We start from the raw sequence: 14,642 nt of genomic DNA, 5'->3' as shown, positions 1-14,642 counted from the left end.
AGTAAAAAGTAGTAGCTACCATGATTCCAAAAACAACATTTCTATTTTAGATCATTTACTCAAGGCCACCACTAATTGCATATCAGAGCGGAATATCTCCCTGGGAATCCACAGAGAAGAGAGATTTTTCTTCCCCCCCTTCTTTTTGGAAGGTGAAATATTAATTGTGGCTGCAGCAGTAGTAACTGTAGCTTAAAACCTGGGCTAGGAAAATGAAAATATTGTTTCATGAGCTAGAAAATCAAAGCGTGTGAAATAATTTGTGCTCCTTGCCTTTTCCTCCTCTATTTCTAGCCTAGTTAAAAGGATTTCCCATCAGTGTCAAGGAGTATCCAAAACCAGCCTGGCTGTTCCAACAGCATTCAGGCACTGTCGGGAAGGGTCAGACTTCTATTCAGTCGTTTGGACTGCAACACCCGCTTCAAGGGAGATGTATTCAAAACAACACCAAGTTTGGCTTCAGGTTTTGAGCACTGCTTTAGCAGCTTCTCTATCTCCTGAAAATGAACTGCTTCCAATGAAGTGCCAGGGCTTGCTTCTGGGATCCCAGGGTGAAAACCGCTCCTGTTGGGCGCAGGAGTTCATTTCCCTGAAGTTTTAAGTTTTAACTGTTGAGGGTACCTCTAGAATCTAACTACCATAACACCAATGGGCTGGGTGGGTTGCTGCTGAGCAACAGGTCATCGTTGGTTCACTCACCATGGTTCCCAGTGGTGAAAGGTCCTGCCTTTTGCATCTCTATGCTCCCTGTGGGACTCCAGGCATTACTGATGTTCCCACAGCAGTAAGACAAAATACAGCATCCTTGCACCCAGCCTGCATTGCTTTTTCGTTTGAAGAAAATGTAGCCCCAGGAGAGCTGTGACTCATGCTCTTTGAAGGTTGATGGTGCTCTTTAATATCTTCAGTGGTTTAGTGTCTTAGTAGGAAGGTGGGACATGGTGAAGATCCCTTGGATTTCAACCGAGAAGTGAGTTGATTTAGGTCCTTTGTGTCTTGCCATTGTGTCTTTCAGTGTCCTAGAAGAGGGAAGGAGTATCACCTTGGAGAACCCGAGTGACTTCTGGCCAGGGAGATGAAGAAAAACCTGACAGAATTCGTTACTTAGGGAAAACTGTTTTGTGAAACAGACCATCATTCCTAGGAAAATATGATTTATTTTGGAAAACCAGGCACCCTTACTCTGACTCCTTACCTGTGCCCAGGTATTTAGCTGCCTACTGCCCCTGCTCCTTGCTTTGGACACCCCGATAGACCATGGCTGATGAGCAGGATAGGCCTTGCCACATCTTGGGTTGTCTGGCCACCAGAAAAGCGAACACACAAAGACAGTGCCTCCCTTTAAGTTCTGCTGCAACAATGGGCTAGTACCCTCTGCCTAAATTACTTGGTTATCACCTGGTTTGGTTTCACTTTGGTCTTTAATTCAATGCTGGAAGATTTAAGTCCTTCCATTTAATAAATAAATGATCACTGAATAGCTGAGAGGAAATGATTTTTCTTAGACTGAATAAATCTTTTTCTTTTCTCTTTGTCTTTACCAACACCTGTGTAACTCAGACACCTGAATAAAATCCAAGGAGAAAAGACAGCTTTGTTAAAGACTCAACTGGACCAAGTTCCACTCGTGGGACCCTCAGCAAATCCAGGGAAACCAGGTTTTTGACATTCCTAGTGAGATCTGGGGAGAAAAAGCAGGAAAGCCTCGTTGTTTCTTTCAAAATGATGATGTAAAAAAGCCCCAAATACGCAGAATTTAAGATTGGTTGAATTTAAATGAAGCAATCATAAAAATTTGTAAATTAGTATCATTTGGTTTGGATTTTTATTCCAAAAGTAGTAAGTTAATTTGGCTCTTTTCTCAAGAGTAACAGCCTTTACCTATGTAGACCCTATTGTCATTCAGTGAATGATAGCACAAGTCTTGATGTAGACCTGGTTGTAAACAGAATACTGTAGAGACACTAAAGCTGACATAAAGGAACATGTGTGTAGTAGCTGAAGAACTGGAAATGAAGTTATCATGAAAACAGCTGCACCCCTCAAAGGCACAGGAAGAGCATTCCAACAAAGCCTCTGTGGATTTGCATATATAGTGTCAAGGAAGACGCATGTTTAGGTCAAGTAGCAGGTATTTTAACCTCCCAAGCTTGCTGTATCCAAGAGTCAGGGTATCCTTCCCTACTTACACTGATGCTTTGCTGCATTGCACCCCTGGTGTTCTTCACAGGGCAAGGGTAACTTGCCCAATATTGTCCTCAGCCTTGCTGTGTTGGGATTTGATGGTGGGAAGCAGTGCTCTGGCAGTACTGTAAGAAGCTGGGACTAAGTTTTCTGTCCCAGCTGCCCACATCCTCCATCCAGCACCGCAGATGAGAAGTGGGCTTGAGAAATGTTTCTTCTGGTGAAGCTATAAAGCGCGTTATGGGGATGGATGCATGTTATATATGCCCCACCAGTCTTCATAGTGTGGCACGTTTTGGTCTCTGTGGGAATGGAAAAAGTTCAAGCATAGAAGTCATCACATTGAAATTAAGGGGTTGATGCATGTGCTCAAACGTTCTCCAGGAGCACCCAGATTCAGGAGGTGACATGGGCAGCAGCTACTGCCTAAGAACATGGTCTAACTTCTATGTTATCTAATCCTAGAGTTAAAACCAATAACACTGCATAGTAGCTCTCTTTGCCATGAAGATGAGCATCACAACCTGTGATGGATTACAAAGGATTGCATTTTTGTGTGTTTTAGCTCCAGTTCTCTTTAAACTTGCATTTAATTGTTGGAGGAGAGCTATAAAGCATACCTGTCCTCAGCCTGAGCCTCCCCCAACTTTTTCATTATCAGTTGAGCTTTGAGATTTACTTTTTTTTTTCTGGCATCAATACTACTGTGATGTTTCATTTCCTTCTCTTTTGGGCTTTTGGCAAAGCTAAAGTTTACTGTTGGTTCCACTATATACTTGATCAGGTGACTTGGAGTCTGATCCACAACTTGCAAAGTCAGCAGAAAACTTTATGTTGCTCTCAGCAGGCTTTGCAACGACCTTTAATAACTCTGCCCTCCCGAGGGGGCTGAAGTATGGATCCAGTAGGCATTTGTCGTGGCTCAGTCTCCTGAAGGGCCAATAATTTCTTGCAAGTTTTCTGTAGGCCTTTGATCCACCACTGTTGCTTGATTGTGCTTTGAAGACTTAATAGCGCCCCATATCCCACACTTATTAAATTCAAATTCTCCAGTTGCATTTCCCTGGAAGATACATAAAAATAACACATGGAGGAAATAGAGCTGGAAGATCCTTTTGTATAAGCTGGCTTACGTTTCGTATGTGGGGAAGACACTGAAACCATTGCTTTTACATTCGTGACTGAACCATCTGTTGGATTTTGCTCTAGTGAAGTATATCTGAAAAAGCAATAATAGGTCAGGGAGCCGTGTGCTGGCTTCAAAGGCTTAATTTTCAGTATGCCACTGAGCAACCTTTCATTTAGAAAGAATTAGCGTTGAAGGCACCTAGCTGTAGAAGTTGCCATGGGCTCTGACAATGGATGTGTCTGGTGGGATTTTAGCGCAACTTGTCTGTAGTTTTACAATCATTTGGAGGTAGTTATTTCGGGATAGGGATAAGGAGGCCATTGAAGGCTCCCAGGATTGCTCAACTGATGGAAAAGGAAGGGTCTGATAAACGATTTTCTTCAAGATGGTAGAGAAGAGAGCGGGAGATGCAATTAATTTCAAAAGCAATCTCACATCCAGGAGGGAGGATAGATGATCCATTAACTGCTGAAAGGACTTGGGAGGGATTAAAAAGAATCCCCAACTCAAGATCTGGCATCCCCAGTGTAAGGTCCCTTTAGAATCCGTTCATGTAAAATCAGAGTGAAGTCCCGGGGAAAGGTAAAACCCACAGTGAAACCGGGGGAATACTTCCCAGTATTCCCTAGTCACTGGGAAAAAGAGTCACTCTGCTTTCTGGGGCCTCAGCAGAAGGGACATTTCTGACAAATTCCAGTTACGTGATCTAATTCCCATGTGAAGTCCCTTGCAAGCACCAACCTACTCGTGCACATTTACTCAGACCTCACATCCATAAAACCATGTTCTCCACTGGAGAGCCCTTTTTTCTGCCTGATTAGGGGGAAAAACCTAAGTAGAATAGACAAGAGCTTGGTTGCACTAAAAATGGGTGATGGAAACACTTCCATTGGCTCTGAGTTGCATTGGATCAGCCTCACCTTGGGAACTGGGGGATTTGGGTGGCTAATGAAGAGCCATAAGCTTCCTAAACAGTACATAAGCACAGATAGCCCTTTCCGAACCTTTGGCGGGACTGGTGGGACACATACCTTCTAGCTTACGAGGCAAAGCCTAAATTAAAAGTTAGAAACGTCAGCGTCTCACGGCATGTTGTGCAACCAGGCCTCAGTGATGTTTCGTAATTGGAGTTGCTCCCTGGTTGTGTTTGGTTTATTTTTCAGTGAGATCTAATTTTTTGATGGCAGCACATGCTGACAAACTGATTCAGAAAGCAAACGAAACAAAGGAATCGTTGGTTGAAAGCAAATGACTTGTTTTTAGGGAAGTTGAGGGCTTCCCAAAGGAAGCTTTCACAAGCACGAAGTTTTCTTTGGGGGGAAGCAGAAGGCTACGCGCAGCAGTGCTTACTGCAAGTATTACAAAAGATGAATCTTCAGTCTGACCTCTCTTATACAACAATTTTGAAAGCCCCAGAGTGTGACTGTTCCTTTAATACAGTCATCTCTGTACAAAAATACTTCTGTGGACAAGGGTGGGAGGAGGTTTTAACCCAAAAGCTCTTCAAGATTGATGTTGCCCTGACAAAGGTACGTAGAAGCAATTGAAGAGATGCACGGGACCCTGGAGGAAATTACTTTTGTCTGCTTTCTTGTAGTGATTTGAGCCTGCTAACAGCAGAATAGGCACTTGCAGTGGCACTTTGGGGTCAATCAACAAGTCAAATGTGCTCAGTCTGTCGATGCTGAAGAGCCACTGTGCTCATTTCAGCTGGAATAGAGTTAAACTCTGATGTTTCCACACTCTTCTTCCCTGCCCGAATCCCCAGATGTCAGCTTCATGCAGGAACTTTCCAGCTTGGGCACCTCTTGCATTGGCTTCTTCATTGTGCTGTGTGGCAGGAGACCATGAACATAGACGAATGAGATAGGATATCTGTTTTTTCTCCCTGCATTGTATAGAATCATATAGTAGAATCATAGAATATTATCATCTCTGGCTGCTGTACGGGTTTAATGGGAAGGAGGCAGGAGTAGGCAGGTGGCATTGCTCCCCATATGCGATGGGGTGAATGCAGCAGAAGCAAAGTGTGGCTGGTGCAATGTGATTTAGAAATTTGCAAGCAAACATCTGTCAGGCACTCAGCATAGATGAATAGCAAAATCAGACCGGAGCAGACATATGATGAAATCCTTCCATGTGGAGGGAAGGGGGAGGGAGACAGCAATCCAACGTGTACTAATATTTTCATTATAATGCAAGGCGTATCAGTAACACGCACACGTGAAGCTGTGGAAATGTGGGGTGTGTTGTTGTGCCATATGTTTTAAATATCATGGAGTAGGCCAGTTTTGCCGTATATTTGATATTCTGGCTCTTGTCGCTAGGACTGGACCAACGGGGTTCATATGGAATATGAATTGGCCTTGAACTCAGTCTAATCACTGACCCAAAGAGAGTTTTGCAAAATGCATTTCGAACCGGAGTAGCGATAGGCTAAATCTTGTGCCGTGGGAGGAGGGCGATTGGTCGTACACTTGACCTAGATACAAGTCTCTGGGGTTAAGAATAAAGAGGCTGTTGGACAGCGGGGATCAAAACATGTCACTGATAAGATTTGTTTTCTTTAACTCATTTTTTGCTGAAAAATGCATCTCGGGCGAAAATAAGGATCATCCTTTTTAGAGGTTGTAGTTATCAGTGCTTCGCAGCAAGGAGGAAGTAATGCAACGTTGTTACATCTATGTTTTTAACTTGGAAATCAGTGTAAAACTTCCACTTTCTTTCCAATCCCCCACATTTTGTTCAGGGAACAATTAAATGGGGAAGGACACTTACTTCTAGGTCTTTTTTATTTCTTACCTCTTTAAAAGAAGGGAACCCCACCAAAGTCTTCATTTTGAAATACTCACATAAAACTTGCCTAAGTTTAGAAGGAAAACCAGAGAAATATTCCTGGGGATAAGTTCTTTCATTGCTTTGCTTTGTTCCCTTTTGCTTTTCATTTGGGAGGGTCTCCCTGCCAGCAGAGAGGGGATAGAGCAGAGAAAATCAGGATGTGGAGAATGTTTATGTGGTTTTTTTTTAGTTATATTATCAAACAACTCCTGATTCTTTTAATGCTTTTTTGGTTTTGGGGCTTTGGGTTTGTTTTTTTTTTCCATTCAAGAAAAATAAAGAGGAAGGAATCAGTGAGAAGAGTAGTGGGGAGCACCCGTGATGACAGATCCTCTCCCCTCTTACCCCCACATCTTGGCAAGGAAATTGAATTCATGGCAAGTTTCGAATGAAAGCACTGAAATTGGGGTGGGAAAAGTCCGCTCCCTTGTCTGGGCAGCCTTGGTGTTTCGTTGCAAGACGTGGGCTGGGACCCGAACATCTCGCAGGGCTCCTTCCTGTTCCCACGTCCGTGCCAGGAATCAGGCTCCACGGGAGGACTTCGGATAACGTGTCCCGGGAAGACAGGAGCCAGAGGGGGATGGAGCTCTCTCTCCCAGAGCCGGCCAGAATCTGCAGCTCCAACACGCCCAAGAGCACGAAAGCTGGTTTTGTTGCTGGAGTTGGCAGATACGTGCACAAGGATCTCAGCTGATGACTCAGAAAGTGCTACTTTCACAGACACTTCGCTTACAAAGTCACTCTGACAGTTTGCTTTTACCTTGCAAAACCTGTACGTAAAATGCATTGCCTTTCCCCAAGAGAAATCTGTTGCTTTCAGATTTACTTTTCTTTGCTGCATTGGTAAATGCAGAATTAGCTCATCATTGAAGTCTAACACTTTCAGAGAGATGAAGATTTGCTAGCTCCTTGCATCTTTCCTTTTCTCCCCTTTTCTCCTGCTCAGGGAAAGAAGAGAGTGGATGCAGTGCATGGCAGTGTTTAGACAGTAACTCAGCCTGTAAAACCTGCATTGCTAGTGATGTAGAGACAGAGAGAGAAAAGCATCCATCACCCGGATTTTTAGGCTCTGGGTTGATCAGCTGGGCTGCTCAATAATTACATTTGGTGCTCGTCTTCTTTGGTGTGACTACTTGCATTTCATCTCACAGGTTAGTTTTATGTGCAGAAAGTGCCAAGAGGCAGAATTTGTGGGCACTTCTTTGTCTAATGGCCTTCTCTTGAGCAAAACTGAGGAAATATGGGACAGGCTAAATCCCACTGATCCGGTGGAAAATCAGGCTCCCTCCTGGGAGCCATTAGTGCTCTTCACTGATTTAATCAAACATTCAGATGTTTAATTCCAAAAGGGACTGTCTGATTGCTTTGACCTCCTGTTCATGGCAGGCTGGAGTACTTTGGCCAGACACCTGTGTTGAGTTTGCCTGAAATTCGTCACTCCCTACCTCTTTCTTTCATCTTTTCAACTTTACCCATTTTTTCCCTGTTTAGTCTTTTAACCAATGCTCCTCTGCAAGATCCCTAGCAAACGATGGTAACCCTGCCATGATTTTGCCCAGCCCCATTTTCAGACACTGCAGAGTCTGCGACTGCATTTCAGTTCACTTACCAAATGTGACAAGAGCAATCCTGGCTCCTTCGCTGCAGTGACTCATAATGACAACTTATTAAGATATTAAGTCCCAGGACTGGAGCCAAGGGGGTTCAGACACTGCCTGCATCACTGTGGCTGTCTCTGTCCTTCTCCGTGGTGTGTTTATATATCAGCTGGAAATTTCCTAAATAAGCTGATTCTAACCATCAACAAATACCGTTCAGATAATGCACTTTTCATGGTAGTTTCCAGTATTATGCCTACAGGAGGACATAAAAACTTCTTTTGTTGTAATATAGCCTCCTTGGCAGCTTGTAACTCAGTGGGAAAGGCTCTGGATTCCTGGAGGAGCGCACTGTGTCAGCGATTTTGGGTATTTCAGGGAGCGTGAGGCCTCACTGGGGAAAAAAAAGGAAAGTCTGAAAAAAATCTCTGCTCTCCTTTTAAGATGAATCGGTAATCAGATTAGGTCTGAAATCAAATAGCGTGAGTAAGGGGTGTGAAAAGGCGCTCTCTCTCTTGGCAAATCTGGTGGGTTTCTGTAGGAAGCAGGAGCCCTGTTGGGTGTCTATTGAATATATGTTTATGTCCTATGTATTTCATTTCTAAAAGGAAAATTCAAGGGAGCAAAGGCTTCCATGCACCCTCCTCTCAGGCCTTTTGTTAGCTTAGTAAGGTGTTGGCAGGGTGGCCTCCATCCCTGGGCAGGTGCACCCTGATAGGGGATGCCTGCTCGCATCCAGCACCCAGTATACAAGTCTGGAGACTTCTGTGGTCTGCCTCCCCTCTGAGACAGACAGAAAGGTTCCCAGCAACAATTCCTTCCATCCAGTGTGTTCCCCATTATCCATTTTTCTGAAGAACCTTTGTATTTTCAGTGAAGGGTTGTGGGTTTTGATTGTTTTTTTTCTGAATGCAGGTGATTCAATAAAAGAAAAAGTCTGAATAGGTTAAAGTTTTCTAGTGAAATTAGTTCCCTTCCCCTGACTTCTTTTCATTAACAAAAACCTTGCTAAAAAAGCGTCTGTTTTCATTCAAAATTTGAATTCATCTTTAAAAATTATCTCCAAGTGTGTGTGTGGGAGGAGGTAAAAATGTGTAAAATTTAAAACCATTGCAAAATTATCATTTTCACTGAAAATTTAATCCTCAACAAATTCCGGATCTTGTAAATCCACACAGACCCTTGTTCTCTGCTTTATTTTCTCTGACCACCTCTGCAATTCATGTACCTCATCATGAAATGTGTCACCTCTTTTTCTACTGATTTTTTGACAGAAATCTCAGTACCTCAATGGGAAAACAATATAAAATACAATGGTGCAGTGACCTCTTCATCTTCCTTCTTTTCCCCCTTCTGCACAGTAAAACTGTGTTTCCAGACGAAGGCCGGAGGGTGTTTAGTGAGATGTTGTGCATGTCCACCAAAGAAAATGTTGCTCAAGTAGAAGGCCCTTCATACAAGTTGAAAATGGAAAGGGTTTTCTTAATGCCTCTTGTGTTTTTAACTTGAACCTGTGGAGTGAAGGGTGGACACACCTTGGCCACTGTGCTTTTTTGCTCTCCAGATGCATAGCTCTTCCATGAGCTGCTTGTAAGTGGGAAAGAGGCAGGTGATCTCTGCTCTGAATAGCAAGTTGAAAAGGAGCTTGAAATGGCATTAAAAGGTGGAAGAGGAGCCTGGGAGATGAATTGAGGATGGAGCTCCCTTAAAAGGGGCCTTCTGAGCCCCCTGCTCTGGGATGCACTGCAAAAAGCTTAACTTCTTGGGAAAACACACTTACAAGTTGTTGTTGGTGGTGGTTTTTTTTAGATGCCACATGAAAAATGAAAGATCCTCCAAAATCTTTCTTTTCAATAAAGGGCCCTCTTTCAACAACAACAACAAAAAAGACAATTCAAAGGAATATTTCGGGCAGCTGCTTTTTATTAACTCACGTGATCAGCTGGTGGAAGAATTAAATTAGAGTTGCTTGATTTTATTATGGGTCCATTTTATCTACAGACCAGCAAAGGTAAGAGGCAAAGCCCTCCATAGAAGGGCCTGATCCAGAGCCCACTGGAGGCTCGGGAAATCTCCCTCTAACTCCCAGCATCTTTCATCTGGGTGCACTGGTAATTTGAAAGCTGCCTCTCCATCTATCAGCTCCATATCTTGAACAGAACATATTCTGCATGAATTGATATTTTCATCTTGTGCCGTAGTGCAATGGGCTGCTTGGCAAAGAGGCTTCATAGACCCAACGTGCGGCCTTTTTGGGGAAGATAATTACACAAGTTCAAAGTCTCGTCAGCCAATCGTATTTTGGTATTCATGCAAGCTGTTTCATAATGCCGTTTTGAACCCTGTTGGTGGCATAATTAAGATTTAATTAAATACAGGAATAGAAACATGTTGTTCATTTGACCATCTGTGAGTCAATGACTACAGTGGTTTTCTAAGTTTCTACTCTACATGCTGTTAGTGAGTGTTTCATATTATTTTCCATCTCCCCAACCATACTTGCACGTTTTCAGAGCCACCGAAGAGCCAAAGCAGATATTACGATCTTGTGTTGATGATCATCTCTTTCTGCTGTTCTTAGCTGTTGATCATATAGAGCAAAGTCAAACTTTTCAAGTGTAGCAAGAGCTGCTGAGATGGTGGGGAATGGGAATGCCAAATAAATGATAGCTTAATCCCAGGATATAAAGTCAAAAGCAGATGCTTTTTGTTCCCTGTGGTTTGTTTTTTTTTTTTGATACTTGAATGTCCAAACCAGCAGCACCCAGGCAATAATAATAATAGCAACAGCGACAGTAATAATAACAGTAATAGTAATAATAATAATCATCATCATCATCATAATGCAGATATCTTCTTCTCAGAGCCTTCCTACAGTACCTAGCATGAATCAGCCTTGTTCTCAGCTGCAGGACAGATATAAGATCAATGTTGAAACTGTGGCGATAGTCAACTACCCAAAGTGCACACCACAGCCCCAGAGTAGCAGCTTCGACACAAAACAGAGCTCAGAAGATGTTTAGCTGATGTGCCCCAAATATGCATTTTTCAGTTTGACAAAAACTGCTTGTGAGTTGGTGTTGAATATATGCTAGATTTAACCGAAAACTGTGGGTTTTTCCCTAATTTAAGCTGGTTTTTTTTTCTCAATCTTTAGAAGGGAAATATTTTTATTTCAACAAGGTATTGTGAAACCAAATTTGGTTAAATGTTATGTTTTCAAATAGTGCAAAATTCACCCCAAGCCAAAGCTGAAACGTTTTGTTTCAGATACAATGAAGTGTCATGTTTGATCACAACATTTATTTCCCTACTGTTTTCTGGTTTAAGGAATAAAAGGAAAAAAAGATGTTTAAGTTAACTCAAACAATATTTATGTTTTCTTGGGTTTTTCTTCAGGAGGAAGAAAAAGGTGGGGTCAACTACCTACCCCCAAATAAGTGCTTTACAAAGCTTTCGTTTTAAGCACCTAGAAAAACATAGGAAAGGGATTTGCCTTGGCTCTTGTTGATTCCCTCCTTTACAGTCTACCAAAATACGTATTTTATATTTCCTACACATTTTCTATATTTTCTTTCTCACAATACAGCTTTTAAAATCAGGATTACTAATACATTTGACTAATTCCTTTGTATATTTATGTGCTTTTTTTTTTCTTGTTTTCACTCCCTTTCTCTACTTAGAGGCACAGATGAAGGTGGTGACTGATCAGGTTAGCAAGAGTAGAAGAATACTTTCAAAAGCTTTAAAAAAGGAACGTTTTCCTAGAAGGGTGTTAAGAAGAGGCAATAGGTGGCAAAAATCCTAGTGGGTTTATTTCAGCCTCAACAAGAATGGATCCATCTGCTTTTGCTGTCATGGTCTTGAGAGACAAGTGAGTTTGTTTCAGTGTTTTATGCTCATGTTCTTGCTAGCAGTGTGCACATAAAGGGCATGACTATACCCTCTCCTTTGACTCTTATTTTGTCCCAGTTTCCACAAATTTCCAGAGCTCTAAAAATTACTATTAGTTGCTATATTCTTCCACCTGATTCCAGCTGCTTGTTAAACAAGATTGGAAGTGGGGAGCGATCCTGATGCTTCAAAACTTACCAGTGGGTGTTTTGGTCCCCACCATCATGAAGTGGTGACAATAGCCCTGTGATTTCCCCCAGTTTCCAAATCAACCCTGCTCTTCCTGCAATAAGTTGCAACCACCTCTGGCTCTGCTGCTGTTTTTTGTGCTTTTATCACCATACAGATCACATCATGGGGAGCTCATGGCTTCCAGTGAATCATTAGTTTGTAGCAGTGCATAATCCTCCAGGGAGCTGCAGGAATGGGTCTATTAGCACTTCACTCTTGAGACTGAAAGACATTGCTGAAAGAAGGATCTAATGTACCAAGGAGCTGCCTTCAATCCTCTGCCTGTTCCCTGTTTGAAAGTCCCTTCTGGTTTTGGTCCCACTCTCTGGAAAACCTTTGAATTATGCAGGTGTTAGGACAGCAGAAGCTTTGAAATGCTTGCACTCTGCCCCTGCTCCTGTTGAAATCACTGCTGCTGAACACCGCTGCGCTCAACAGCAAGTGCATTGCAAAAACCCCACCTGTGTCTCAGCAAATGCAGGTTGGGTTAAAATGAGCAGAAAAAGGTCCGTTTGGCAGCTGCCCCCCTGCTGAGCCCTTTCTGCATGCTCGCTTTGCAGCCGAGGAGGAGCGGATGGCACGCTGCTCGCCTCCAGCGCTGATCTGTAGCAGACGGAGATCTGGCTCAGTGCGCGGTGCCGAGCAGTGCCGCTGGCCCTGTGCTGAGATGTGCCGTAGGGATGGACATGAGTCAGGAAGCTCTGGCCCTCCCAGCCCCGCAGGTGGTGCCTCCTCTCCAAAGTGCCCCAGGAATGAAGTTTCACCTCTGTGAGTTGCTAGAAGCAGCTCATAAACACCTGAAATCATTTTCAAAGAGCAGCCACGGAAAATGATGTATTCGTGTGGCACAGTGATAGCTGTAATTTATTTCAAGTGATCAGCCTATAATTTGAATATTATTTGAATTTTTAATATCTTTTCATTTCAGAAAGTTGCAGTGTGTGAATATTTCTTGTTCTCAAAGTACTGATGTTTTGTTACTTGACGGGTCTAAGTTGTCCCTGGAAATATGCATTTACAATACAAAATATACGCAGCTTGTATGGCTGTGGCTGTGAAACAGAATTTCCTCTGGTAGAATTTGTCTCTGGACAGATGTGTTTAAAGTCACCTTTCTGTCTGGGTTCCTATAGCCTCTGCCTTCCCTAGGCAATGCGAGAAATGATGAGAGAGACAGAGCATAGACTTGAGTTTCTGCATTGCTCAGATTTGTATCTCATCCCACTTGCTATTAGAAATGGTTGGTGAGTTTTAATTGTTATTTTTTTCAACAAAACTAATTTTTTCCATTGGAAAAGGTGGAGTTTTTTCCCTTTATTTTGGTTCCAAAATTAAGAACATAAAAATCAGAAAACGCCATTGGCCAGAAACAAAAGTAACTTCAGCTTTTATTGCACATTTTTAGTGTGCGGTAAAATCTGTGTTTGGCTTTTGGAAGTATAGGAGAAAAACATTGCATTTATTTTCAGCACAGGTACATTGAATTCAAGGTTTTCGGGAACTTCCCGACACCAACAATGAAAGTAGGAAAGAGGATTGACATTTCCTTTGCAAAAGCAGCAGTTTTCAAGCCGCTCAGCACATTTTTGAAGTTGTTACTTCATCTTTGACCTAGTGGAGGGATACATTTAAGCCTGGCTTTATTTAGGGTCCCACTTAATCCCGTGCTGAACATGGAGGGTATTAAAACCTGCAGTACTGGGGTGGCAGGGACATCGCTGAGCTTTTTCACTCTAACTACACACCATAAGGAGCTCAGAGGAGAATAAACCAGAGCACAGCAAATAAATGGCTGCAGGACTGGGCTCACTGTCACAAGCATAATGCTTTCCAGGCTCATGCCCTCAGCTAGCTGCAGCTATCTGCCGAGCATCTTTTTAACCTGTTTTGACTCCTGCAGCATTGACAGCATTGTTTCTAACATGCAGTGTTTTGGGAGGAATATTTTCTTCTCATGTTTTACTTCTCCTTGCAGTTTCTTAGTGGAAAGCACAGGCGTTTTATTTGCAAACCGGTGAAGAATACTGGGGTATGTTCCTGTTTTCCTTTTAACTCTACATGGGCTTTTTGGCATGGCTAGGAAGGAATTCATAACTAAAGAGAAATGATTGCAAACGCTTCAGATTCTGTTGGTACTGTGGTTCTCAGAGGCACCTCTCCCAATGGCAGCCCCCACTTGCTGTAACTGTGCCGATCTCCCATTTTCCTCTAAACTTGGGCACGCCGCATTCCATGGAATTTGCACAAAAAAGTGTCTTTATTATGAGCAAAAGGCAGGCGGGCAGGTACTTAACATCCTGTATCAATAAACATGCTGGTAGAAATGACTTTCCCTTCTCAGGGAGAGCTGGAGGGGTTCTGTTAAATCCATCTACGGAAGAACCTGAGGGCTGGTTTACAATGGAGGTAGGAAAGGGGGGGAGAGTGTATTGGCTATTTGTTGTCTCTGTAAGGAGATACTCAATATGTACATATCCAAACAGGCTTGTATCCATGTGCCTGTATTTATCTGGGCTTCCCCTTGTGAATGTGAAACTCCAGGACCTCAGCAAGCCTTGCTTTAAAGCGTCGTGCCTCTATCTCCGCTGATAAGAGCATTTCCTGTATTTAGGAGCGCTTTGAAAGGAGCTTTCCATGTGAAATACATGGTTATTTCACAGGGAAATGATTCCTATGTCATGATACAGGTTATTTGCAAAATACCCCATGGCCAAACAGGCAAAACTCTGTTCCAGGTTCAGGCATTTTCTCGGCTGCCAAACAAGCAG

This window comes from Pezoporus occidentalis, unplaced genomic scaffold (genome assembly GCF_034315485.1).
Source record: "Pezoporus occidentalis ecotype Australia unplaced genomic scaffold, CSIRO_AGI_Poc_V1 ctg118, whole genome shotgun sequence".
Lineage (NCBI taxonomy): Eukaryota > Metazoa > Chordata > Aves > Psittaciformes > Psittacidae > Pezoporus > Pezoporus occidentalis.
The sequence above is the reverse complement of the archived record's forward strand: the minus strand, read 5'-3'. Positions refer to the sequence as shown.